Raw genomic sequence first — 26,464 nt, forward strand, 5'->3', positions numbered from 1 at the left:
TAATCCGCTTATAACGCGGTTTTCACGTGGCTCCCGTTTAAAATATTTTTTTAAAAATTGACATTTTTTATACATTTTTTTTGCACACTGCACGCACTCTCACTGCACACACTCTCACTGCACACAATCTCACTGCACACAATCTCACTACACACACTCTCACTGCACACACTCTCACTGCACACACTCTCACTGCACACTGCACACACTCTCACTGCACACACTCTCACTGCACACTGCACACACTCTCACTGCACACACCTCACTGAACACACTTTCACTGCACACTGCACACTGCACACACTCTCACTGCACACTGCACACACTCTCACTGCACACACTCTCACTGCACACACTCTCACTGCACACTGCACACTGCACACACTCCCACTGCACACACTCTCACTGCAAACTGCATACACTCCCAGCACTCACTGCACACACTCTCACTGCACACACTCTCACTGCAAACACTACCAGCACTCACTGCACACTGCTCACAGCACACTTTACAGCACACAGCACACAGCACACAGCACACAGCACACAGCACACAGCACACTCTCACAGCACACAGCACTCACAGCACACTCTCACAGCACTCCCAGCACAATCTCACTGCACTCACAGCACACTCTCACAGTCGGGGTTTGCGTCCCTGGCCCGGTGAGTCAGTCAACCCCCCCTCTCTTTCTCCCCCTCTCTCTCTCCCACTCTCTCTCCCACCCTCTCTCTCCCACCCTCTCTCTCCCACCCTCTCCCTCCCACCCTCTCTCTCTCTCCCACCCTCTCTCTCCCACCATCTCTCTCACTCTCCCACCCTCTCTCTTCACTCTCCCATCCTCTCTCTCTCTCTCTCACTCTCCCACCCTCTCTCTCTCTCACTCTCCCACCCTCTCTATCTCACTCTCCCATCCTCTCTCTCTCACTCTCCCACCCTCTCTCTCTCACTATCCCACCCTCTCTCTCTCACCCTCCCACCCTCTCTCTCTCACTCTCCCACCCTCTCTCTCTCACTCTCCCACCTTCTCTCTCTCACTCTCCCACCCTCTCTCTCTCACTCTCCAACCCTCTCTCTCTCACTCTCCCACCCTCTCTCTCTCACTCTCCCACCCTCTCTCTCTCACACTCCCACCTCTCTTTCTTACTCACCCACCCTCTCTCTCTCACACTCTCCCACCCTCGCTCTCTCACACTCCCACCCTCCCTCTTTCACACTCCCACACACTCTCTCTCTCACACTCCCACCCCCTCTCTCTCACTCTCCCACCCTCTCTCTCTCACACTCCCACCCCCTCTCTCTCACTCTCCCCCCTCTCTCTCTCTCACTCTCCCCCCCTCTCTCTCTCACTCTCCCACCCTCTCTCTTTCACTCTCCCCCCTCTCTCTCTCACTCACTCTCCCATCCTCTCTCTCTCTCACTCTCACACCCTCTCTTCTCACTCTCCCACCCTCTCTCTCTCACACTCCCACCCTCTCTCTCACACTCCCACCCTCTCTCTCTCACTCTCCCACCCTCTCTCTCACACTCTTACTCCTTATTCACTATCACATACTCTCCCACCCCCTCTCTCTCTCTCTCTCCCACCCTCTCTCTCTCACTCTCCCACCCTCTCTCTCTCACTCTCCCACCCTCTCTCTCTCACTCTCCCACCCTCTCTCTCTCACTCTCCCGCCCTCTCTCTCTCACTCTCCCACCCTCTCTCTCTCTCACTCTCCCACCCTCTCTCTCTCACTCTCCCCCCCTCTCTCTCTCACTCTCCCACCCTCTCTCTCTCACTCTCCCACCCTCTCTCTCTCACTCTCCCACCCTCTCTCTCTCACTCTCCCACCCCCTCTCTCACTCTCCCACCCTCTCTCTCTCACTCTCCCACCCTCTCTCTCTCACTCTCTCACCCTCTCTCTCTCACTCTCCCACCCTCTCTCTCTGTGCCACCCTCTCTCTCTCTGTCACCCTCTCTCTCTGTCTCCCTTTCTCTCTCTCTCTGTCACCCTCTCTCTGTCACCCTCTCTCTCTCTGTCACCCTCTCTCTCTCTCTGTCACCCTCTCTCTCTCTGTCACCCTCTCTCTCTCTGTGTCACCCTCTCTCTGTCACCCTCTCTCTCTCTCTGTCACCCTATCTCTCTCTCTGTCACCCTCTCTCTGTCACCCTCTCTCTCTCTCTCTCTGTCACCCTCTCTCTGTCTGTCACCCTCACCCACTCTCTCTGTTTTATCTTAACTGCCCTATACCAACACCGAAATAACCTATTCTGCTTTTTTTCCAGATCTGACTCTCAAGTTTCACACGGGGGACATCGGAAGACAGGTAGGGAACACCTCCCCTCCAGTATAGTACCTTGAGGGACTGCAGATCAGGTAAGATCCCAGGTGGGATTGCTGCTTTGGAAATTGTTAAGAGGGGGCATCCTGACACTAGTTAATGGGTTCAGAAGTTATTCACATCTGGCTTTTGTTTTGTTTTTTGTAAGTGAGGTCATCCGACACACACATACACACACACACACACACACACACACACACACACACACACACACACACACTGTACTTTTTTAAATAAACCTACGTTTCCATGAAAATTGAAGTTTTTGATTTTTTGCGGCCCACATAAACTTAAACCTTGTTTATTTGGCTCGTGTTAGCCTTTAAGTTTGACATGCTTGCCGTACACATACTACCATGGAGAAATACTTAAACAACTCAGTATAACAGCTCACTACAAAGCTCTTCCATCTGATCCAACATCCATCTACAAACGGGAAATAGACTACATAATCGAACTAGGCATTTCCAATTTATGGATTACAGAAAAAACAGGCAAATCTTTAAAACAACCTTTTCCGGTTATCCCAATCCTATACATTTTACTGAAGATTCATAAATCTGTTACAGCACCCTCCGGCAGACCTCTCATATCTGCAAGGTGCTACCTGTGTCACCCAATTTCACAATTCGTTGATTTTTTTCTACAACCGATGGTAGTCAAAATGAAGTTCTTTATTAGGATACTACAGACTTCATTAACCTCATTGGGAGATTATCTTCCATCACAGATGATACTATTTTGGTTACAATTGATGTAGCTAGTCTATATTCCAACATCAGTCATGATTAGGGTATTGAGGCAAGCAGGAATCATTTCAACAATCATACTGATCATTTGGGTCGTCCACCTGACTTTCTGATATTATTAATTGAAACAATTTTCCATAATTATTTTTCCATTTTGAAAAACAATTCTATCTTCAATTAATGGGCACGGATATGGGGTCAAATATGGCCCCTTCATATGCAAATATGTTCATTGATACATATGAACAGACATACATACACAATGACAGCCCTTGCAATAGACACAGTCACATATTTACGTAATATTGATGACATGTTCTTGATCTGGGGTGGACCTGAAAATGAGCAATTGTTATTTATTGACTATCTCAATAACATTCCATCCACAATTCGCTTCACGGCTAGCTTCAGTAGGACTGAAGTAACCTTTCTAGACACAGTAGTTTACAAACGGAATGGTTCATTAGCAACAAGAATTTTTCACAAAAAAACAGACAAGAACACACAGTTGTTAGCCACTAGTCATCACCCATCCCCATTAAAATCAGGTCTACCCTACTCACAGTTCCTTAGAATCATGAGTAACCAGTGATCCACAGGAATTGGATCTGGCCTTGAACAAGAACGGGCATAGAGCCCGAAACGCGTAGGTGGTTACTTGTTGGGGCTAGGGGGGACCTTTGTCCAATCTTTTTATGGCATAAATAAATCTTTGCTTCTGCTGCCGTGAGCCTCCTCCTGGTTTTCTTGGCAGTGCACTGCCGTTTTTTCTCCTCTTCCTGCTCCTGTTACTGGTGGATTGCACGCTATTTATTCCTGCTGAAGAAAACTCCCCTGGATTCTGCAATTCAAAAGTGAGTTATACCTGTGGGTTGCCATACCCATTCATTCTCACTATATGGGACATTTATTGTACTATTCTTTATTGATGTCTGTGGCATTAAGTACTAGTCCCTTAAACCCTATTAGGGTAACTTTATTGTGTTATACAGATTATTGGGAGCTTCTCAACTGCAGATGTTACGAATACACTAAGGACTTGTCTTTCTGATGGAGGATCTTCCATCACACTATGACTGATTGTTTTCCTGGGAACATTTGATGAAGTTCCAGATATAGGAATACAAGTGAACACATGTCGATAACTCATTCTGATCACCTCTAACGAGTCAAGTTCAATATTTACAGTATGAAAATATGATGGCAGTGGGCATGATTTACAATTTATGTTCTGTGTCATACACATTGATGGGCGTTTAACCTTTTCTTTTGCAGCAATGGACAGCTGTTACCAGGAGTTACCTTGATCCATCAGGTTTGATGTTTTTTCCTTCAGATAATTAATCGTATGTTTTCTTTCAGAGACGCTAACTATTAAGCAACGAGATAACAGACCGGGCTGCATGCAAGTTGAATAATCCTGGGTTTAATGGCATTGTTATTATATCTTGTCTCATATAAAAAAATGTCTGATGGCATTCCTCAATGTCATTTACGTACATACTGTCATGGCCCCTTTAATCCTCCTGCTTACCCGTAAAAATGCGGGGATGTTCTCCATTTGTCACGGAGTTTCCCACGCGTCTGCCGCAGTGACGCATAAACGCTAATGGCGCTTTACATTGAAAGTGCCCGTGGCGCCAAAAACGGATGAAAAAACGCCGCATCTGCCCGCGTTTTTAAAAATCCCGCGGTGGCGGCCGCAGGAGGTTAAAGGCGGCCGCCACTGTAAAAGGACATATGCTGCTATTAGGTACCTCTTCACCTATGGTGATATTTATGGCATTATTTCTGGACATTTGTGTGCATTATTTGACACCTATTCTGGGGACTGTGTCTTATCTACCTACCCCATTAAGCCATCCTTTAAGGTCACTTTGATGTATGACCATTGTTGTATTTACCTTTATATATCACCATCTTGATTTGAAGTCTTGTGCAATTTATTATAAAAGATTTATGATCTGTGTATTTTGTACCTACATTGTCAACATATGTATATTTTGCTTATTCTCCATACACTATGTTACATTAATTCATGGGAGCTGCCCAACTTTAGCCCTGAGTGTTTGATTACACTTGCTGTCCAGTTCTAATTCCCATTAATGGGCTTACTGTGCATGCTACACTTAATATTTTTTTATGAATAAGACACAAAAAGCAATTATACACCTATAGAAATTATATACTGTACTATACAGAGTTGCAGTAAATATTAAAATACTTGTAATACAGTAGTATTACTTTATTACAAACACACACTGTAAGAGCACAGAAAATAGTTTACTGCTGCGACACACTTTATTCGAGCAAATACCCAGTATGTACCTGGCAGATACCTGGAATGCGCCGCTCCTCACCTCTGACAAGCCCCGTAAAAATATGAATGTTTTGATCCATATAGAAAGTGTCTTCTTTTTATTTATTTTTTATTTGTATATTGAGAGCATGTGGCATTTCTGTGGTGCTTCTGTCCCCAATTTTCACTTTCACTAATTGCTGTAATTATGCTGGGGGAATCATTCTTCCGATATGCTGAATGCAAGTAAACAATTGTCTGAAATTCTATGAATACAATTCTATTATAAAATGTTTTTGTTTCAGGCCCGAGAAAATATTATTTAGATTTTACCTGCTCATAACAACAATCTGGAAAACAATAATAAACTGAAAGGGACAACATGAGATTCAACAAACATTTGTTTTTCTTGTCAAAGGAAATAATAAAAGTTAGCGATGAATGACAAGTACACAAGAGATGAACAGTCATAAAATGCATTATATATTTTTATCTCAATTGAAAATAATTCAGGATAGAGGACTGTGGGTATGCTGCGTATGTTCACGAAAGCTTGGAGACTATGGACTATTTGATACAAACTAAATAATGTTGCTAACTAATTAATGTTAAAACATACAAATACAGAATCTATTGTTTCTTATTTGCATACTGTATTTCTTTCAGCTTGGATCCCTGAACATTAGATTTAAGATTGCTGATGTAGTACAGTATGTGACATTGTTCCCTTAAATATTACAACATATCCTGCTATAACACCAAATTATATTGAATTTCAATAGGAGTTAAATGCAGTGGGGATTATTCATTAAACTGCAGCAGTGTCAATTGTTGCTCTATCACATGAAAACACCTGTTGAATTCAATAGGAGAGAGATGTGAGCGTGTAAATGAATTTTAATAGAAAAAGTGCTTGAAAAAAAAACCTGACTGTGATTATTAGCCCCCACATCATTTTATAGTGTACAGAGATAAACCATAAAATAATCTAATACAAAATGTGTAGCAGAATATTATAGTAAAGAGAAAAATCTGAATTTTGGGGGTTTATTATCTACAATACAGTATCTTACTATTTAACATTCTGATTAGCTAACCCAACAAAGCATGGCATTTTCTATTAATTTTAGTACTTAGGTATGTGCATTGATTAGGAACAATTATAAAGAATGACTGAATGATTAAAGGAATCTATCACAAACAAGATTGGTGAAGTATAAATAATCTAGAAGACAGCTATAACATGAATTTGCATATATTTTAATGATGTTGCTGCAGTAATGCTGTTGGCACCTACAGTATTACTATCCACTGTCCATATTACTTTTTAAAAAACATAAGAAAATTCTAATTAATGAAACATGTTGCTTCAGTATATATTTTCTATAGTACAATTTTGCAAAATAATGACTTTAAAAAAATGCAGTATTAGTAATGCGATCCTCATAGTTGTCAAATTTAAACTTACAATTATTTCCTTTTAGCTGCAGAATTCAGTGTCAAAAAGGCAGATTTTTTTTATCACTGAAAACCTGGTTGATTTGGAATCTGAGCCTGCAGGACTGTCCTGTCTCATCTGACCGCAAGATAACGTCGGGGAAACATCTCCAGTCCCTTTTGGATTATACAGCAGAGAAGACATAAGAAACGAAGAAAAGAATTTACCGGAGATGTCTCTTCAATCAACATATGATTGTGGACTTCTTTGCATCGGCTGATGAGGAGCATTGCATTGTGGGTCAATAGAGGGTGTCCAAGTAGGATGGTGGTGAAGACAGCAAAGGTAAGAAACACAATGAGTGTAAGTTATTTAATTAGGTATTTTTTTGAGGTTGCCCATTGACTTCCAATATGCTTATCTATGCTCCTTTATGGAATAGAAAAAAACAGTGACAGGCAATGCAAATGTTTGATTTTATATCATTGTAATCTATTGTATTTTTTGCTATGTTTTATTTTTAGGTTGCCCATTCATTGTCATTGTGGCCATGGTTAACCACAGTAACAATCAATGGTTTTCTTGTGAAATGCTTGTATTTATTTAAATGTCATGTGTTTTATTTTGTGCCTCTTTTTTTTTTAGGTTGCCCATTCATTGCCATTGTGGCAATCCATGCCAATATTGGGGGCATGGTTTACCACTGTAACAATCAATTGACAGAGGGGGTGGGGGTAGTTGCCCCATGGAGGGTGGTTAGGCCTCCCAGTGGGTAGTAGGGGAGGGGGGTTAACCCCTTAATTACTGTAGCAGTTACTAACTGTTAAGGTGATTAAGGGGTTAGTGACCATTAGTTTGTTTTTGATTGTTAAGTTGCTGCCCATGGAGGACACAGATGCGTAGGACAGTGATGAGGACAGCCTTCATCCTGGCAGGGGTCAGTGAAAGTTTTATTTACTTTATGCTGACAGGATAATGTTTTATTTTTAATGGGCAAATGAGCTATTATACAGATCTGTATAATAGAAATTGTCATGGAACAGGAATACCCCTGTCTGTACTTCTGTTTCACCCCCCCCCCCCTTTCCTCGCAGCCCTGCTTGCCAGCTTCTTAATGCCAGCTGTATGTGTTTGGTTCTGCACACAAACACAGTGCTTGTGTGATAAATACAGTGCCATTTCCCCTCTCCCAGCAGCTTGCTGCATTAAAGATGCAACATTATTGCTACATGTTGTAGCTCCCCCAGACACTCCTGTGAGTTGCCATAGCAGCCCCAGCTTTTCCCTCAAATGGACTAGTCTGCTTTCTCCCCCTCTGCTCTGCCCACAGATGGTCTGTCCCCAGACTATCTTACTACCCAGCATACCTTGCCATTTCCTTTTCCACCATTCCTCTGGACACGTGAGTACCTTGCTGTAACCCCTGTAATGGTGCTGCAGGATTATCTTTTCACCTCCCTTTACTACTAAGCACACACAGAGATATTTAGACCTACACCTTTACACAAGAGACTGTTTTTTCCCTGCTTTCTCCAAAATAAAGTAAGAAAAGTAACAGACCTTGTCGTGCTTGGAAAAGAGGGCGAGTTGACACTATCTGAGCTAAGTCATCACCACGTGACCCTCTGGCTTCCAGAATAGTGAAAAGATATCGTGTGCCTTACAGACACTTACAGGAGCTGCTACTCCAGACTCCATGATACACAGAGCAGTCTGTGCAGACAAAGGAAGCACCAAGTAGCTCAAACTGCTCACAGCCTGCAGCCTTAACAGACAAGCAGCAGCCTACACTGCACAGCAGCCTTGCAACAAACAGTGCTTCATACACAATACCTAACTGCCTTTTTCTCTGTCTGAGTTCACCCCCTGCACAGCCCCATAGTGAGGAGCCACCTTCCCACCTACCCCTGCGCATGTCCCCACGGCCAGCGCCATCAAGGGCCACGCCACCGGACACCCGCCAGGACAAGGTCACAGCCACCGGACACCTGTGAGTACAGCTACCCCTACGCTGCACGCTGCAGGACACCACTCGGAATCATCTGAGACAGACGCCCATCGCTGACAAGGTAAAAGACCGCACGCTACACGCACTGGCAAAAGTCCTACACACACCTACAGCATGGCAGAACTCAGAGCCTCACCAGACATCACGCAGGAAAGCGATTACTCAGACACAGAGAACGCCGCGCAACCGCACCAGGCGCAGGCAGGCGCAAGGCCCAAATGGACAGTCACACTGACACAAAAGGCCCGCGAAAAATATGAGACTGACATTGAAGCGCACCACACCAAATTAGAGTTGGCCTGGGAAACAACCGCACTTGGGGTATGCAATGTCGCCGGCGCTGGAAATTCTGTACAACAGCTCGAGCAGGCAATAACTCAATTAAGGATAGATCACGCACGCTACCAAGGGCTGTCAGAAGCATATGTCACTTACCTGGCCAGGGCTAACACCGGTGAAAGCCTGCAAGAAAGGGACTTACAGAGTAACATTGACTTGACACGTGACAGCCGCGTGCGAACCTCTATCACGGAGGCTGAGAGTAGGAGAAAAGACCTTTTGCTGGAAACCGCATCGCAGCACTCAAGCACATCCAGGCATTCTTCAAGGTCAGCAAGATCAGCGTGATCTAACGCGTCCAGCGCCAGCGCAAGCGCTACTCAGGCGCGTGCCTCCGCAGAGGCCGCACGTGCCAGGGCCGAATATGGTCGAAGAGAGGCAGCCGTAAGGGCAAAAAGAGCATGCATAGAAGAGGAGGAGCAGAACGCCGCTGCTGCCAATGCTACTGCCGCCGCTGCCAATGCCGCCGCCGCCGCTACTGCCGCCGCTGTCAATGCCGCAGCCGCTGCTACTGCCGCCGCTGCCAATGCCGCCGCTGTGCGCAGAAATGCCGAACTAGACACGGATCTAGAGGCACTTAACCAAGAGAAGGAAGCCGCTGCCGCCATAGCCCAAGCCGAAGTCCTAGAAGCAGCTGCGAGACAAGACGGCGGGGAGCTACCGTACAGACGGATAGGCTCAGAGGATCCAGCCCAACGCACTGAAGACTACGTAAGGAGCCTCTTCAGCGTAAACACCAGCGCACTATCTCAACACAGAGGGAGTGACACCACAGACACCGAAGACTCGCTAGGACCACGAGGAGAAGACGCTGCTCCGTCAATGGCACATGCTGCCTGGGATAGCCACAGCCGCAACAGTGATCCACACGCCAGAGCGCACACGGCTCGCAATCCAGGTACACCCACGCGGGAGCATGGGCGTCCGCAGAAATTTTTTCAGGGGGGGGCATAATTTTAACGGCCAGTGCCCGGCGTGAAAGTGGTGGTGAGTGCACCGTGGCGAGCGAGCACGACCAGCATAAGGGGGGTTTCTCCCCCCCTTACACCCCCCGAGAAAATTTTGAAAAAAAAGTGGGCAAATGGTGCATTTTCAAGCAAATTTGAGAAAGCTTGAAGGTTAATAAAGCAATATTAAATATTAAAAAACACCATTGCATGCAGTTGCACCACATTATTCATACACACACTCTCCCCCCCTCTGCATCTCCCATCTCTCTCCCCCCCTGCATCTCCCATCTCTCCCCCCCCTCTGCATCTCCCATCTCTCCCCTCCCCCTGCATCTCCCATCTCTCCCCCCCCCCTGCATCTCCCATCTCTCTCCCCCCCCTGCATCTCCCATCTCACTCGCCCCCTGCATCTCCCATCTCTCCCCCCTCTGCATCTCCCATCTCTCTCCCCCCCTGCATCTCCCATCTCACCCCCCCTGCATCTCCCATCTCTCCCCCCCCTGCATCTCCCATCTCTCCCGCCCCATGCATCTCCCATCTCACCCCCCCTGCATCTCCCATCTCTCAATCTCCCTCGCCCCCCCCCAAGCTTCTTTGCCCCCCCAACCTCCCCCCACCCCCAATCTCCCTCGCCCCCCCCCAAGCTTCTTTGCCAAATTGCCCCCCCAATCTCAGTCTCTCCCCCGCATCTCCATGCCATCTCTCCCTGGTCCCACGTGTCCCACTCCCTACCTTATGCGATAATGCGGCCACACTGCCGTCTGCCGGGGTGCAGGAGGGAGCAAGGCCAGAGGGAGAGTCTGGGTGCCGGTCCGGATGGGGAGTTACAGCAGTCAGCGCGGGAGAGCATGTGGCGGCCCCCACCCCTGCGTGACTGCTGCAGCTAGCCCCGCCTCCCATCCAATCCCGGGCCGCGGCTCAGCTGCCTCTTCCTCCCTCAGTATATTTTATTAAATTAATGCTGCGACTGCGAGGATCCAGGGGGGGGCAAGCGCCCCCCCTTGCCCCCCCCCTGCGGACGCCCATGCGCGGGAGAAAATAGCCCCTCACACTAGCCAGCAGCCATCACGCGTCCATGCCAAGGAAGAGGCGACCGCACAGACTGTCCCAGCAACTCTTTGGCGAAAGCGTTGTAAGCTTGCGAGCCACGTCAAGGCAGACACCTGTGTAAGGATTATGGAGACACGCCGTTCACGGCGTGCCTCCCACTTACCTGCTGCCTCGCCTGACATCATCCTGACTCGCAGGGACGCCGGAGAGAGGCGCGCGAGCCCCTGCACTGTGCGCGCGCGCACACGTTCTTCTCTCTCTTCTGCCCTCGGATCAGGGCGTGGGGGTGCGCACGCAGCCGCAGGCGCTGCTACACAGAGGCGCGGCCACACGGAGGCGCAACCGCCTCTTAAAGGTACAGGTCCCAAGACTGTTGCTGCTATTGAATGCAGCCAGATTGCTGCCCTTTATGCCTCATATCCTGGGACTCATAAGGGACCTATCCCTGCTACAGCTGGCTCCTTCTACACACCCCTTTATGGCTGCAATCCTATTGGACCCTCACTCCTTTATATACCTGCCAAAATCACTGGTTCTTTGGTTGAGCATAGTACCAGTTGTCCTTACCATTCTCTGCCTCCCTAGTTCTATTGTTACAGATCTCCTCGTGTATCAAACCGGCTTCCGCTACGTCTTCCTGTACCTCTGGCATCCCGAACTCGGCACACGGCAATTCGACTCTCCGCATCTCTGGCATCCCGACCCTGGCTTACGGTAAACGACAACGTCCCTCTCTCTAACCCTGGATTTGGCAAACGGCACTCTCTACCAACCGTACCTCTCCTGCCCCGATCCGGAATCCCCGACCAATCTACTTTCAAGACGTGTCCTCGTGGCTGTGGGTGGTGTTCCTACCTTCCCACCTCAGCACCGTGGTCCCGTCTCGTTTGTGGTGAGCACATCCTAACATTATGCTCAACCCAACAAACATGGACCAAGCTGAGGTGGAGCGGACTTTAAATGCCCATTCTGCTCTGTTTACCAGATTAGAGACTTATTTGGAGCAATCCGATAGACGCTTGGATACCATGCAGCAAAGCCTCCACTCTCTTACTCTTCAGGTCCGAACCCTCACTCGGCAATCTCCTCTCGTGGCACCTACTGCACAGCCTAACCCTTTTTCTTTATCTCCGTTCACTCCGGAACCACGTATTCCGCCACCAAGACATTATGCGGGGGATCCTCAAGGATGTCGGGGATTCATTAACCAATGTCTTGTACAATTTAGGCTCTCTCCCTCTCGCTTTGTGTCTTCTGTCTCCAGGGTCGGCTACATCTACTCCCTTCTCACCGACCAGGCACTGGCGTGGGCCTCTCCCATCTGGGAGCAACAGGGGGCGCTCACACAGGACATCGATCTCTTCGTTGAGGAATTCCGAAGAGTTTTTGACACACCAGCATGAAAGTTAACAGCAGCTTCTGCTCTTCAACACATTAACCAGGGAGACCGTTCGGTTGCTGTATATGCGGTGGAATTTCGCACTCTTGCTGCTGAAACAGGTTGGAACGATGACGCCCTATCTTCCGCATTCTGGCAAGGATTATCGGAGACCCTAAAGGACGAGCTCGCCGCACGAGATCGTCCTACTAACCTAGAGGACTTAATCGCTCTGGCTATTCGGGTGGATCAACGCCTGCTGGAACGTAAATATGAACGTTCTCATTATCGTTTAAGGGTTCCAAGAACTCTTGCACCCTCCTTCGTGGCTCCGTCACCTTCTTCCGGGGACATTCCTGAACCCATGCAGTTGGGGGGCAACCGACTATCTCCGGCTGAGAAGTTACGTAGGCGCACGGCCGGTCTTTGCATGTACTGTGGCAATTCCACTCACGCCGTGGCCCAGTGTCCCCTTAAACCGGGAAACGCCAGCTCCCACTGAGATCCGGGAGAGTTTCATTGGGAATACTGACCCCTTCTTCCATCCTCCAAAACATCCTTCCCACCAGGATAGTCTTACCTATAATACTGTCTGGAGAGGGGTTCCACACCCGGGCACGGGCGTTCATTGATTCCGGTTCGGCAGGTAATTTCATTGATGAAACTTTTGCTAGACAGAACAATATCCCTTTTGTCAACAAGGAGACGCCTGTAGGTCTGGAGGCCATCGATGGTCGACCTCTTAAGCCAGCATTTATCACGCTTCAGACAGTACCTCTCCTACTGCAGTTCGTGGATGTCCATACGGAGATCATTACTCTCGATGTCATCCACACGCCCTCTGCTGAGTTGATTTTGGGTCTTCCCTGGCTTCAACTTCATAATCCTCGCATCGACTGGACGGATCGGGAACCGGTTCAGTGGGCTCCTTCTTGTGCCAAGACATGTACCAGGGTTTTCCAGAGGATTGGAGGAGTGTCTACCATATCCGAGAAGATCAACTCCTTACCTTCTGTGTACTGGGATTTCCGTGACGTATTTGACAAAGCACGGTCTGAGGTACTACCGCCGCACCGCCCGTTTGATTGTCCCATTGACTTACTTCCTGGCGCACCTCTTCCCAGGGGAAGATCTTATCCTCTCTCTCTCCCAGAGACAAAGGCTATGAACACCTACATTGCCGAGAACTTGGAGAGGGGTTTCATCAGGAAGTCTTCCTCCCCGGTCGGAGCAGGTTTTTTCTTTGTCAAGAAGAAGGACGGATCTCTCCGTCCATGCATAGACTATCGGGGTTTGAATAATATCACTCGCAAAAATCGCTATCCCCTGCCTTTGATTCCAGAATTATTCAACCGCCTCCAGGGAGCAACCATCTTTTCTAAATTGGATCTGAGAGGTGCCTACAATTTAGTAAGGATACGAGAGGGGGACGAGTGGAAGACTGCTTTCAACACCCATGACGGCCACTACGAGTATCTTGTTATGCCTTTCGGGTTGTGCAATGCACCAGCAGTTTTCCAGGATTTTGTCAACGAGATCTTTCGGGACATTCTCAACACTTTTCTTATTGTTTATTTAGATGACATCCTCATCTTTTCTAAGACCGCTCAAGATCATATTAAACACGTTCAACAAGTACTATTACGTTTACGGGAGAACCATCTTTTTGCGAAATTGGAGAAGTGCCAGTTCCACCTTAAATCCGTGGCATTCTTGGGTTATGTTATCTCGGATTCCGGTTTCAAAATGGATCCGGAGAAACTTAAAGCTATCTTGGAGTGGCCTCTTCCGACTACTCTCAAAGCCGTGCAACGCTTTTTAGGTTTTGTGAATTATTATCGACGGTTCATCCGCAATTTTTCTGATACCGTATCCCCCATAACCGCCCTCACCAAGAAAGGGGCAGATCCGTCATCATGGTCAGGGACCGCTAAAGAAGCGTTTGAGAGTCTCAAGAAGGCTTTTGTGTCTGCTCCCATCCTCACCCACCCAGATCCTGGACTCCCGTTCACCTTGGAGGTAGATGCCTCGGACATTGGGGCCGGGGCTGTTCTGTCCCAGAGAACTTCTCCGTTAGCCAGACTGCATCCCTGTGCTTTTTTTTCTAAGAAATTCTCTTCCGCTGAACAGAATTATGATGTCGGAAATAGGGAGCTTTTGGCGATCAAATTGGCGTTGGAAGAGTGGAGACATTTCTTAGAGGGTACCGAGACACCTATTACCATCCTTACGGACCATAAGAACCTCCTTTACCTGGAGGGGGCACGTCGGTTGAATGCTCGACAAGCCCGCTGGGCTTTGTTTTTTTCACGATTTAATTTTCTTATTTCTTTTATTCCTGGCTCCAAGAACCTTAAGGCGGACGCTTTATCTCGACAATTTCTTGCGGATGACCGGTCCGAGGAACAGCTTGAGTCTATTATCCCCTCTAGTTGTATCTTGTCTGCCAACTCCTTTGAGGTCATGAGCAAGATTCAGTCGGAACAGTCACAGACTCCGAGGGGACTCAAGGTTCCGGAGGGAAGACTCTACACGGCATCTCAACACCGCAAGAAGGTTCTCGAGTGGTGTCATTCGTCTAAATCAGCAGGACACCCAGGGATACGGAAGACCAACGATCTAGTTCAACGTACCTTCTGGTGGCCAGAGAGGGCTAAAGACGTAGAGGAGTTTGTCAAAGCATGTAGCATTTGCGCTCGTAACAAGGTACCTCGTGTCAGACCCGCTGGTCTACTCCTTCCATTACCCATTCCAGATCGTCCCTGGAGTCATATCTCTATGGATTTCATTGTGGAACTTCCAGAATCCAAAGGGAAGAATACTATTTTAGTGGTCATTGATCGATTTTCCAAGCAGACGCACCTTGTTCCTTTGAGGGGTCTTCCAAATTCCCCCAGGCTGGCAGATGTGTTTATTCAGGAGATTTTTCGCCTTCACGGAGTTCCTTCTACCATTGTCTCTGACCGGGGCTCGCAATTCGTGTCAAAATTTTGGCGTGCCTTTTCCAAAAGGTTGGGAATCGCTCTTCACTTCTCCTCAGGATACCATCCACAGACCAATGGGCAAACGGAGAGAGTCAATCAAAGCTTAGAACAATATCTCCGATGCTTCATCACGGATACTCAGGAGGACTGGGTGGATCTACTTCCTTGGGCCGAGTTTGTCTTGAACTCTCTCCGCAACGACTCTACCCAAGAATCTCCGTTCTTTATAAATTATGGATTCCATCCTTCCCGGTTACCCTTCTCTTCACTACCATCTGGGGTGCCAGCAGTGGACAAACACGTCTCTCACCTAAAGGTTTTGTGGTCTAAGATACAGGAGAACTTGAGGGTAGCTACAGGGAGACAGAAACTCCAAGCAGATCGCCTTCGACGACAAGTGCCGGAGTTCGTTCCAGGGGACACGGTGTGGCTTTCATCTAGGAATATCCGGTTGAAGGTTCCTACCATGAAGCTTGCTCCCAAGTTCCTCGGTCCCTTTCCCGTGGTTAGGAGGATTAACCCTGTGGCTTACGAACTACGCCTTCCACCTTCTATGAAGATTTCACCAGTTTTTCATGTATCTTTACTCAAACCAGTGTTTCGCAGCCCTCGCTTTTCCAAGAAAACTTCTTCTCCACCTCCGATTATGATTTCGGGTCAACAGGAGTACGAGGTCCAGTTTGTCCTGGATTCAAGAAATTCCAGAGGAGGAGTACAATACCTGGTTCACTGGAGGGGGTTCGGTCCAGAGGAACGTTCTTGGATTCCTTACCGGGATCTTCACGCACCTCAACTTCTACGGGCTTTTCATTGAAGAAACCCTTCCAAGCCTTATCATGGTCGCCCGGAGGTCGCCCCTGAAGGGGGGGGTACTGTAAGGATTATGGAGACACGCCATTCACGGCGTGCCTCCCACTTACCTGCTGCCTCGCCTGACATCATCCTGACTCGCAGGGACGCCGGAGAGAGGCGCGCGAGCCCTTGCACTGTGCGCGCGCGCACACGTTCTTCTCTCTCTTCTGCCCTCGGATCAGGGCGTGGGGGTGCGCACGCAGCCGCAGGCGCTGCTACACAGAGGCGCGGCCACACGGAGGCGCAACCGCCTCTTAAAGGTACAGGTCCCAAGACTGTTGCTGCTATTGAATGCAGCCAGATTGCTGCCCTTTATGCCTCATCTCCTGGGACTAATAAGGGACCTATCCCTGCTACAGCTGGCTCCTTCTACACACCCCTTTATGGCTGCAATCCTATTGGACCCTCACTCCTTTATATACCTGCCAAAATCACTGGTTCTTTGGTTGAGCATAGTACCAGTTGTCCTTACCATTCTCTGCCTCCCTAGTTCTATTGTTACAGATCTCCTCGTGTATCAAACCGGCTTCCGCTACGTCTTCCTGTACCTCTGGCATCCCGAACTCGGCACACGGCAATTCGACTCTCCGCATCTCTGGCATCCCGACCCTGGCTTACGGTAAACGACAACGTCCCTCTCTCTAACCCTGGATTTGGCAAACGGCACTCTCTACCAACCGTACCTCTCCTGCCCCGATCCGGAATCCCCGACCAATCTACTTTCAAGACGTGTCCTCGTGGCTGTGGGTGGTGTTCCTACCTTCCCACCTCAGCACCGTGGTCCCGTCTCGTTTGTGGTGAGCACATCCTAACAACCTGTTCGCAAGTCCTAACACTACCAGATAAAATACTAATATACCTCTATTAGGATTAAAATTCTCATTTACCTCTATTAGGAGGGAGAAAGACCACAGTGGGTCTATACCCAGCAGAATGAGGAACTTGCAAACTAGGGAAGTGGGGAGGGGCGGGCTTAAAACCTGGGAAGGAGGAGCCACTAACCTCCACCAGCTGGAACAGTTGAGAATGGGTTAACAAAACACAGAACTACAGCAAGCTCTTTTTGGAAACCCCTGAGCCCCCACAATATATATATATATGTATATGTGTCAAAATGGAGTGCTATTGAGCGTGGCATATGTATACAACAGACGACAGAGAAGCCCAATGCTACATCCAACAGGGGCGGGATTAAAACCTGGGAAGGAGGAGCCATTAACCTCCACCAGCTGTGGGGGCTCAGGGGTTTCCAAAAAGAGCTTTCTGGGGTTCTGTGTTTTGTTAACCCATTCTCAACTGTTCTAGCTGGTGGAGGTTAGTGGCTCCTACTTCCCAGGTTTTAAGCCCGCCCCTCCCCACTTCCCTAGTTTGCAAGTTCCTCATTCTGCTGGATATAGACCCACTGTGGTCTTTCTCCCTCCTAATAGAGGTAAATGAGAATTTTAATCCTAACAGAGGTATATTAGTATTTTATCTGGTAGTGTTAGGACTTGCGAACAGGTGTCTGCCTTGACGTGGGTCGCAAGCTTACAACGCTTTGGCCAAAGGGTTAAACAAAATGACCCTATTTCAAGAGAATATATAAGTATTTTACTGTGTATTTCTGTCATGTTGGATGTAGCATTGGGCTTCTCTGTCGTCTGTTGTATGCATATGCCACGCTCAATAGCACTCCATTTTGACACATATACATATATATATTTTGTGGGGGCTCAGGGGTTTCCAAAAAGAGCTTGCTGGGGTTCTGTGTTTTGTTGTCCCAGCAACTACCTCAGAACGGGACAAACACGCCGATGCCTCAGGGCTGATAGACATAGCCAAGTACATGATCCGGCGTGACCTGGTACACGCAGGACTCATCAGCTTCGACGACCGCCCTGAGAACTACAGGACGTGGAAGTTCACGTTCAAAGACGCAATCAAGAGCTTGGACTTCTCAGCAAGGGAAGAGCTCAACCTGCTATTCAAGTTCCTGGGGAATGAATCCAGAGCGTACGCGAATAGACTGCGGGCAGCAAACGCGCACTAACCCCAAGTAGATCTTGACCTAGTGTGGGAAAGGCTGGAAGAATCCTACTGCAGCCCCGAAGCAGTCGAGGATTCGCTCTTCAAAAGAGTCGAAAGCTTCCCCAAGATCACAACCAAAGACTACTCGAAGTTACGAGATCTCGGAGACCTGCTGCAAGAACTGGAGTTCGCAAGGAAAGACCATTCCTTAATAGGTCTCAACGTCCTGGACTCAGCTCGTGGAGTGAGACCCATCTTGGAGAAGCTACCCTTCAACCTCCAAGGAAAATGGATCTCACAAGGCTCCAAATACAAAAGGGAGAAGCAAGTCGTCTACCCCCCCATTCTCAGTATTCTTGAGCTTCATTCGCGAAGCAGCAAGGACGAGGAACGACCCCAGCTTCTTCTTAGGTGCGCAAACCACATACAGTGCAAGCAGCCTGAGGAACGAGAGACCAGCGACGAGATATGGTAACCCCCAAACACCAATCTCAGCCCGCAGGACGGACGTGCCCCCCACGACCCAAACTACTCCCGATCAGTCGGTCGCCGGAGACAAGGAACCAAGGGACCCAAACAGGGAATGCCCCATACACAAGAAGCCACACCCACTCAACAAGTGCTTTGGGTTCAGGATGAAGTCCATAGAGGAACGCAAGAGGTTACTTGGAGAATTCGGGGTTTGCTTCAAGTGCTGCGGTTCCACGACACACCTAGCCAGGGACTGTAAAGAAGAGATCAAATGCACAGTGTGCGAAAGTGACAACACGTGACAGCGTTACACCCAGAGGCGCTGACACTCCACCAACTCAAGAACCCATCCTCCGTAGCAGAGCACGGCGGGGAGAAAGAAGAAGGAGTGTCAACATCCATCACATCTCAGCGCACTGAGGTTTGCGGAAAAGAAGGTGACAAAATGTCCTGCTCCAAAATATGCCTCGTCGCAGTGCACCCCCAGGGACAATCTGAGAAGGCTATTCGGATGTACGCAATCCTCGATGACCAGAGCAACCGATCGCTGGTCAGGTCAGAGTTCTTCGACATGTTTAACATACAAGACGATGCTTCTCCTTACACTCTCAGAACGTGTGCAGGGCGAATGGAGACCACAGGGAGAAGAGTGAATGGCTACACCATATGCTCAATAGATGGCAAAGTGAACATGCCCCTTCCCATACTCATCGAGTGCAACCACATGGCCACAAACAGGGACGAGATTCCCACACCAGACGTGGCACTCCATTACCCCCACCTCAAAGGAATAGCCAACCAGATCCGGCCGATAGAACAAGGCGCCAAGATCCTGCTGCTGCTCGGTAGGGACATCATGAGGGTACATAAAGTCTGTAAACAGCATAACGGACCCCACAACGCGCCATACGCCCAAAGACTTGACCTAGGATGGGTGATAGTGGGCAACTCGTGCACCAACAAAGAGCACGGGCAAGACTACGTTGATGCCCGCAGAACGGTGGTGACAGAATGTGGACACACATCTCTCTCTGAACCATGTCTTGGCCATCTCCAAGTGACCGAAGGGCCAAGTGAAGAGAAAAGACAAGGTCATACCCCTGAGACCAACAAAGACATCCTCACGTCGATGGGATGCGACAATGGCTTAGGATGCTCAGCAGTCCAGACAGCTAAGGATGACGAGTCGATTCCACCGAAGGAAGAGAGTAACCTCCCAAAGGTGACCGACAAAGGGATCGTCCAAAAACAATAAACGATCAAACAGTCCTCTCGCGAGCAATGGCACGACTAAGACGTACAGTTGTTCCTCTCCACAGAGTATCAAGCAACAGAGCAACCAACTGCCATGGCTGGCATAGCCGCAAAAGATTGCGCCCCACAGGTGAAGCCACAGTGTCAAAGGGACTGTCCTCTCACACGTCTAAAAAGAGACAGCCACAGAGACATTTCATAAAGGGATTTACTAGGGCAAAAGAGACTGTTCTTCGTCACGTCCAGGGAGAAAATAACCTCCCGGTGGCAGTTAACAAAGAAACACAAAAGCGTTTTCACCAAACTACGCGGAGATGTTCTCGTACAAGAGAAATGTACCGATGAACTACGGTGCACAGCGTTCCAGACAACATGGAACGATGACAAGCAAACACCATCAAGGGAAGATAGAGGATTCCCGAAGTTAACAGTCAAGGAGCTCTCTAAAGACGGACTAAGCAGTTGGGTGACTCCGCGACCATTCCGTTCACCAAAAAGGCGCTTCCCAAACAATGGAGAACATGCCATCTCTAGGTTCACTTCGCACCTCTGCGACCTAAAAAGGGAACCAGAGACCAAAACCAACTTTGTGGCCTTCATCCAAAAGATATTCCTTACCGGCCACACAAAGCCAGCACCTCTAATGGAGGAAGGTGAAGAATGTCAGTACCTCCAATCACCTGGGGCGTACCACCCTCAGGAACCCGCTCAAATCCGGGTAATGTTCAACCCCAGCACTCAGCTTCAGGGAGTCTCTCTGAGAGACACCTTCTTTACAGGACTAGATTCGACAACCAGTCTTCCAGAAGTGTTGTTCCGCTTCCGCAAGGAACCAAACACCATCTCCTTCTGCCGAACGCCAGGTGATAGAGCGACAAGCTACCACGATTGGCGCACTTACAAGGGGATGTGCTCTGTGGATAAAACTATAGAGACAAAAGGACTGTTTTCTCACACGGCAAAAAGGAAACAGTGCCAGAGACTCTTACAAAAAACATTTTGGTGCATCAAGCTAACCAAGAGCTGTGCATCCACCTGGCTTCCCTTACTGGAAGGTTGGCCAAATAACTTTGACGCCAGTGGTACCGGCCGGTATCACCTTGCTATGGGAATATGGGCCTTTGCATTGTTATGTTATGTATGCATTGCACATATGTTCCACATAGCTTGTCATATAGTGGTATCTACAGATACCAGACGGGGAGTGTCATGGAACAGGAATACCCCTGTCTGCACTTCTGTTTCACCCCCCCCCTTTCCTCGCAGCCCTGCTTGCCAGCTTCTTAATGCCAGCTGTATGTGTTTGGTTCTGCACACAAACACAGTGCTTGTGTGATAAATACAGTGCCATTTCCCCTCTCCCAGCAGCTTGCTGCATTAAAGATGCAACATTATTGCTACATGTTGTAGCTCCCCCAGACACTCCTGTGAGTTGCCATAGCAGCCCCAGCTTTTCCCTCAAATGGGCTAGTCTGCTTTCTCCCCCTCTGCTCTGCCCACAGATGGTCTGTCCCCAGACTATCTTACTACCCAGCATACCTTGCCATTTCCTTTTCCACCATTCCTCTGGACACGTGAGTACCTTGCTGTAACCACCCCTGTAATGGTGCTGCAGGATTATCTTTTCACCTCCCTACTAAGCACACACAGAGATATTTAGACCTACACCTCTACACAAGAGACTGTTTTTTCCCTGCTTTCTCCAAAATAAAGTAAGAAAAGTAACAGACCTTGTCGTGCTTGGAAAAGAGGGCGAGTTGACACAATCTGAGCTAAGTCATCACCACGTGACCCTCTGGCTTCCAGAATAGAAATGTTGCCCATTAATGCATTATATGCGTTGGGTGGAGGGTAGAGGGGGTGCCCTGTACTCCCATTGGGGTTATATTCGCTCCCATTGAGGGTATAGGTAACCACATTAGCAATGAATGGGTGTATTGGCTAGTGTAACGGGTTTCCCCCCCCCCCCAATCGCAGATTTATACTGTGTGGGTGCAGGAACATATATCGTTACTCAGTGTGGTGCATAACCTGTTGGCTCACAGGAGGGCTGAGCTTCCGCCACGGGGAACCTGGGGCAATTATACTATGGACAACTTACTTATAGCGATGCAGCGCCTCCACCTGCGATGGCTCCCACCAGAGGGGGAGTGGTTCCTCGCAGGACAAAACAATAATGATCACATAGACATGAAGGTATAATAACTAGTGACTTTACTCACATGTAAGAATAACCTGTGTCCCTCTCTCGAGGAGACACTAACTGTGACGTCTCGCAGGACGATTCCCCAACACCAGGTGATCCCACCCAGTGTCCAAAGAACCCCAACCAATGTCCCGTACTCCTACAGAGATAGTGAATGGGTGACTGCGCAGTCACTAATTACGCTAAGGGCCCGGTGGTGCACTTATGTATCAGATACCTGCCGAGCACTCCGGTACTCGGATCAGCAACTGGTTTCGCAAAGGGTCAGACGTGTGATGCATCCATCTGATCCTCCAACTGAACTCCTGGCACGTGTGGACCGCCAGGGCGGTCCCACTCCGGAATAGTCTCTGCGGACCCCAACGTGGGTCCAACCGCTTCCACAGGAACAGCAGCAGCCGCTGTGTCCCTCTCTATCTAAGTGGCACGTGCTACACTATAGGCCATCCCTATAGTACAGCAACCTGTAGTGGCTTGGGGAACTCCTATGGGCCTACAGGGGTTAAGGACCTGTCCCACTCCCCTAACTACCCAAGTCCCTTCAGCCTCACTAAATGCTGACAGCCAACGTGCTGCGCAACAAGGTGCCTGCCTGTCAGACCTCACAGCACTGACCGCTGTGACTCTGACAAGGCAGGACTCTAAACTAAGGGCAGCGTCCCTATCTTGGGCCTCCCTCAGCAATTTACCCACTACCCTAGTGGGGGGTTGGGGCCTATCTGGGGTGCGGGTACCTATAGGGCCGCAGGAGCTGTACTCGCTCCCCGCGCCCTTCCTTCCCTCACAGCTCCCCTGCTCCAACGGATACTCCTGAGTGACAGGGTCCCTCTCTCTAGAGCAGTCCCTGGCAACACCCTCTCTCTCAGAGTACTTAGCTACCTCAGACCCAGGGGGTGCTGGCCTAGTACAGCGAGTCATGGACTCCTGTACCCTACCTCCTTCCTTGGGCTGCTCCGGTCTCTGACTGCTAGCTAACGTGCTGTAAGCCCGCCAAATGTATCTCTTCTCTAGAGGCTTCCTAAGCCCTATTGGCTCCCTGGTGTCATGTGGGGTGCGCAAAGGCTCTTGGGATATGTAGTCCCAGCTCAGAGCCTTCCCTGGTAGGCTAGGGGTTCGCGGGCTTTTCCTACCCTGCACTACGCTTGCGCAAGCTTTCCCAGGCTGTCTCAACCTTCCCTGAGCTGTCCCTATACTCGCGCGACTTTGCCCTGTCTCTGGGGCTCTCCCTGCGTCTACGCATCCCTGCGCATTCGCAACCCGAATCCCAATGGCGGCGCCCTGCTTCACCGGCCGCCGGGACCTTAGAGACGCCATCGCGGCCTTAACAATGGCCCGATCGCGTCCCCGGCAACCGGCCGCAGGCAGGGGAAGTCGCGCTGCCCTCTGCTCCAGCCCCCACCCTGGGAAGCAGCCGTCGGGTCTGCCGGCACCCGCAACCGCGCTGCACCAAGGGAGGGGGGTCTCCAGGAGCCACGGGAGCTCCCGGCTACACTAGTATTGTGTTTTAATGTTTATTGTGTATAGCGGGGGTGGGTGAAGGTTGGATTTGGCCCACTGTGGGTGTTTATGCCTACCGGCTGGGTAGTGGGGGGGCTTAACCACTTCATTACCATAGCGGTATGTAATTGCTAAGGCAATGAAGGGGTTAACTCCTCCCACTACCCTAAAAAAGGCCTAAACACCCACCATGGGCCAAATACCACCTTCACCCACCCCCGCTGCCCACACTAAACCGGGCACTAGTAGTTAACCCCTTTGTTACCTGTTAGCTCTTAGCCACTAAGGGAGTTAAGCTGCCTCCAAATGTATTTTTATTGTATTAGATTTAAGCCGCAGGTCTCCAGAACTGATATTAATGTGTATCAGCTCTGGAGACTCCTGGCTTCAATCCAATGTAGGAAAAGTAAAAACGTTTTGTAAGTCCTACTCGCAAATCCCATCCTGCCACCCTTGGGGTGGCAAGATGAGATATAATAAGCTCACTAGTTCTAAGCTCTAGAATTGCATGAATTTAGAAAAAATGTGACTTGGAGCTGTTTGTCAGCTCCCACTCGGTGAGTTTGAGCAGGCTCAAAACTGCTCAGGGAAATGTACTTCCTGAATGAGTTTGGCAAGTCATTTGAGCTTTCTGAATAGAAAATCTGCCAAATTGTTTGGGAAGTGCTCAAAAAGCTTGATGAGTTTCTTATCGGCACAACTAGAATATCCCCGATAGTAAGTAATGTTCAACTATTAGCTTAATGATAAGCATAAGAGCCATTCTTAAAGTTACACACTCACTTGGATCTACATAAACTAATGGTAGTGATATATATGCAGCATTGGCACCTTTAAAAATAAAATAAGACGGGTATAAGAATTGTTTAAGAATTTTTCAAACTTTTTACTATGGTAACTAAATTAAATTATATCATATTATTATATATACTAAACTAAATTATATAGTGTTTTTTTTTTACTATCTTTACCTAATCTGTTTCATTGTATTATTTTGTGATTCCTTGTATTTTCAAGCATAGGGAAATTATTAATCAATACTTTTTTCTTTTTTGCTGTTGTGTGAAAAGTAATTCATACCTTCATTATCCAAACAGATAACCACACAGTACAGTGATGAGAATGAATATGACAGAACCGCAGAGTAAAGAGTGATACAACTTTCACTGTGAGTGCAATTATATTAACCAATTTAAAAAATACATTATTTTTGCCCACTTCATTGGTCTTCCTCTTTAAATAACTTGAGTTAGACCAGAAAAAGAATGGATCACTTTTCTTTCTAACATTTTCCTCCCTTTCTGTTTACATTCAAGTATTCTCTAAAAAAAACAACAGTTCCTAAATTAACAGCTTTGATGCTACCTTTGGAATGTTTATTTCTATAGTATCGGTATTATAATATTCCACTCACTCAACTATTGATTTTCCAAGCTTCTTTTAGTTGCTCCTAAATTTCCTGTCTGCAATGTATACTTTAGTATGATTTATTTCCTAATTTCCTCCTTTCATATGCCATACTCAAAACATCCCACACTCTAGTTATAATTTAGTACTAATTGTACTGACATTAAAACTACTAATATCATCATCATCATCATCATCATCATCATCATCATCATCATCATCATCATCATCATCATCATCATCATCATCATCATCATCATCATCATCATCATCATCATCATCATCATCATTCATCATCATCATCATCATCATCATCATCATCATCATCATCATCATCATCATCATCATCATCATCATCATCATCATCATCATCATCATCATCATCATCATCATCATCATCACCATCATCATCATCATCATCATCATCCCTTGCAATATCCCTATAATCCCTTTCATTATCCCTATCATCCCTATAATTATCCCTATCATCCTCTTTATCCTATCATCCTCATTATCCCTATCCTCATCCATATTATCTTCATTATCCCTATCATCATCATGATTATCCCTATCATTCATAGTATCTTCATTATCCATATCATTTTCATTTTCCCTATCCCTATCATCCCTACCATTTTCATTATCCCTATCATTTTCATTGTCCATATCCCTATCATCTCTATAATTATCCTTATCAGCCCTATCATTATCCCTATCATCCCTATAATTTTCATTATCCCTATCCCTATCATTATCCCTATTGTCCCTATCATCGTCATTATTCCTATCATCATCCATATCATCATCCATATCATCATCATCATCATCATCATCATCATCATCATCATCATCATCATCATCATCATCATCATCATCATCATCATCATCATCATCATCATCATCATCATCATCATCATCATCATCATCATCATCATCATTATCATCATCATCATCATCATCATCATCATCATCATCATCATCATCATCATCATCATCATCATCATCATCATCATCTAAATAATATATAATATTATATCAGCAGCAGCAGCAATATCATTATCATCATCATCATCATCATCATCATCATCATCATCATCATCATCATAATCATTATGCCTATCCCTATCATCCCTATCAATATCAACCCTATCCCTATCATCCCTTTCAACTTTATTATCCCTATACCTATCATCTCTATGATCCTTATCTCTACATCCCTATCACTAGCATAGCATCCCTATCATTTTCATTA

This window comes from Ascaphus truei, chromosome 4 (assembly GCF_040206685.1).
Source record: "Ascaphus truei isolate aAscTru1 chromosome 4, aAscTru1.hap1, whole genome shotgun sequence".
Classification (NCBI taxonomy): domain Eukaryota; kingdom Metazoa; phylum Chordata; class Amphibia; order Anura; family Ascaphidae; genus Ascaphus; species Ascaphus truei.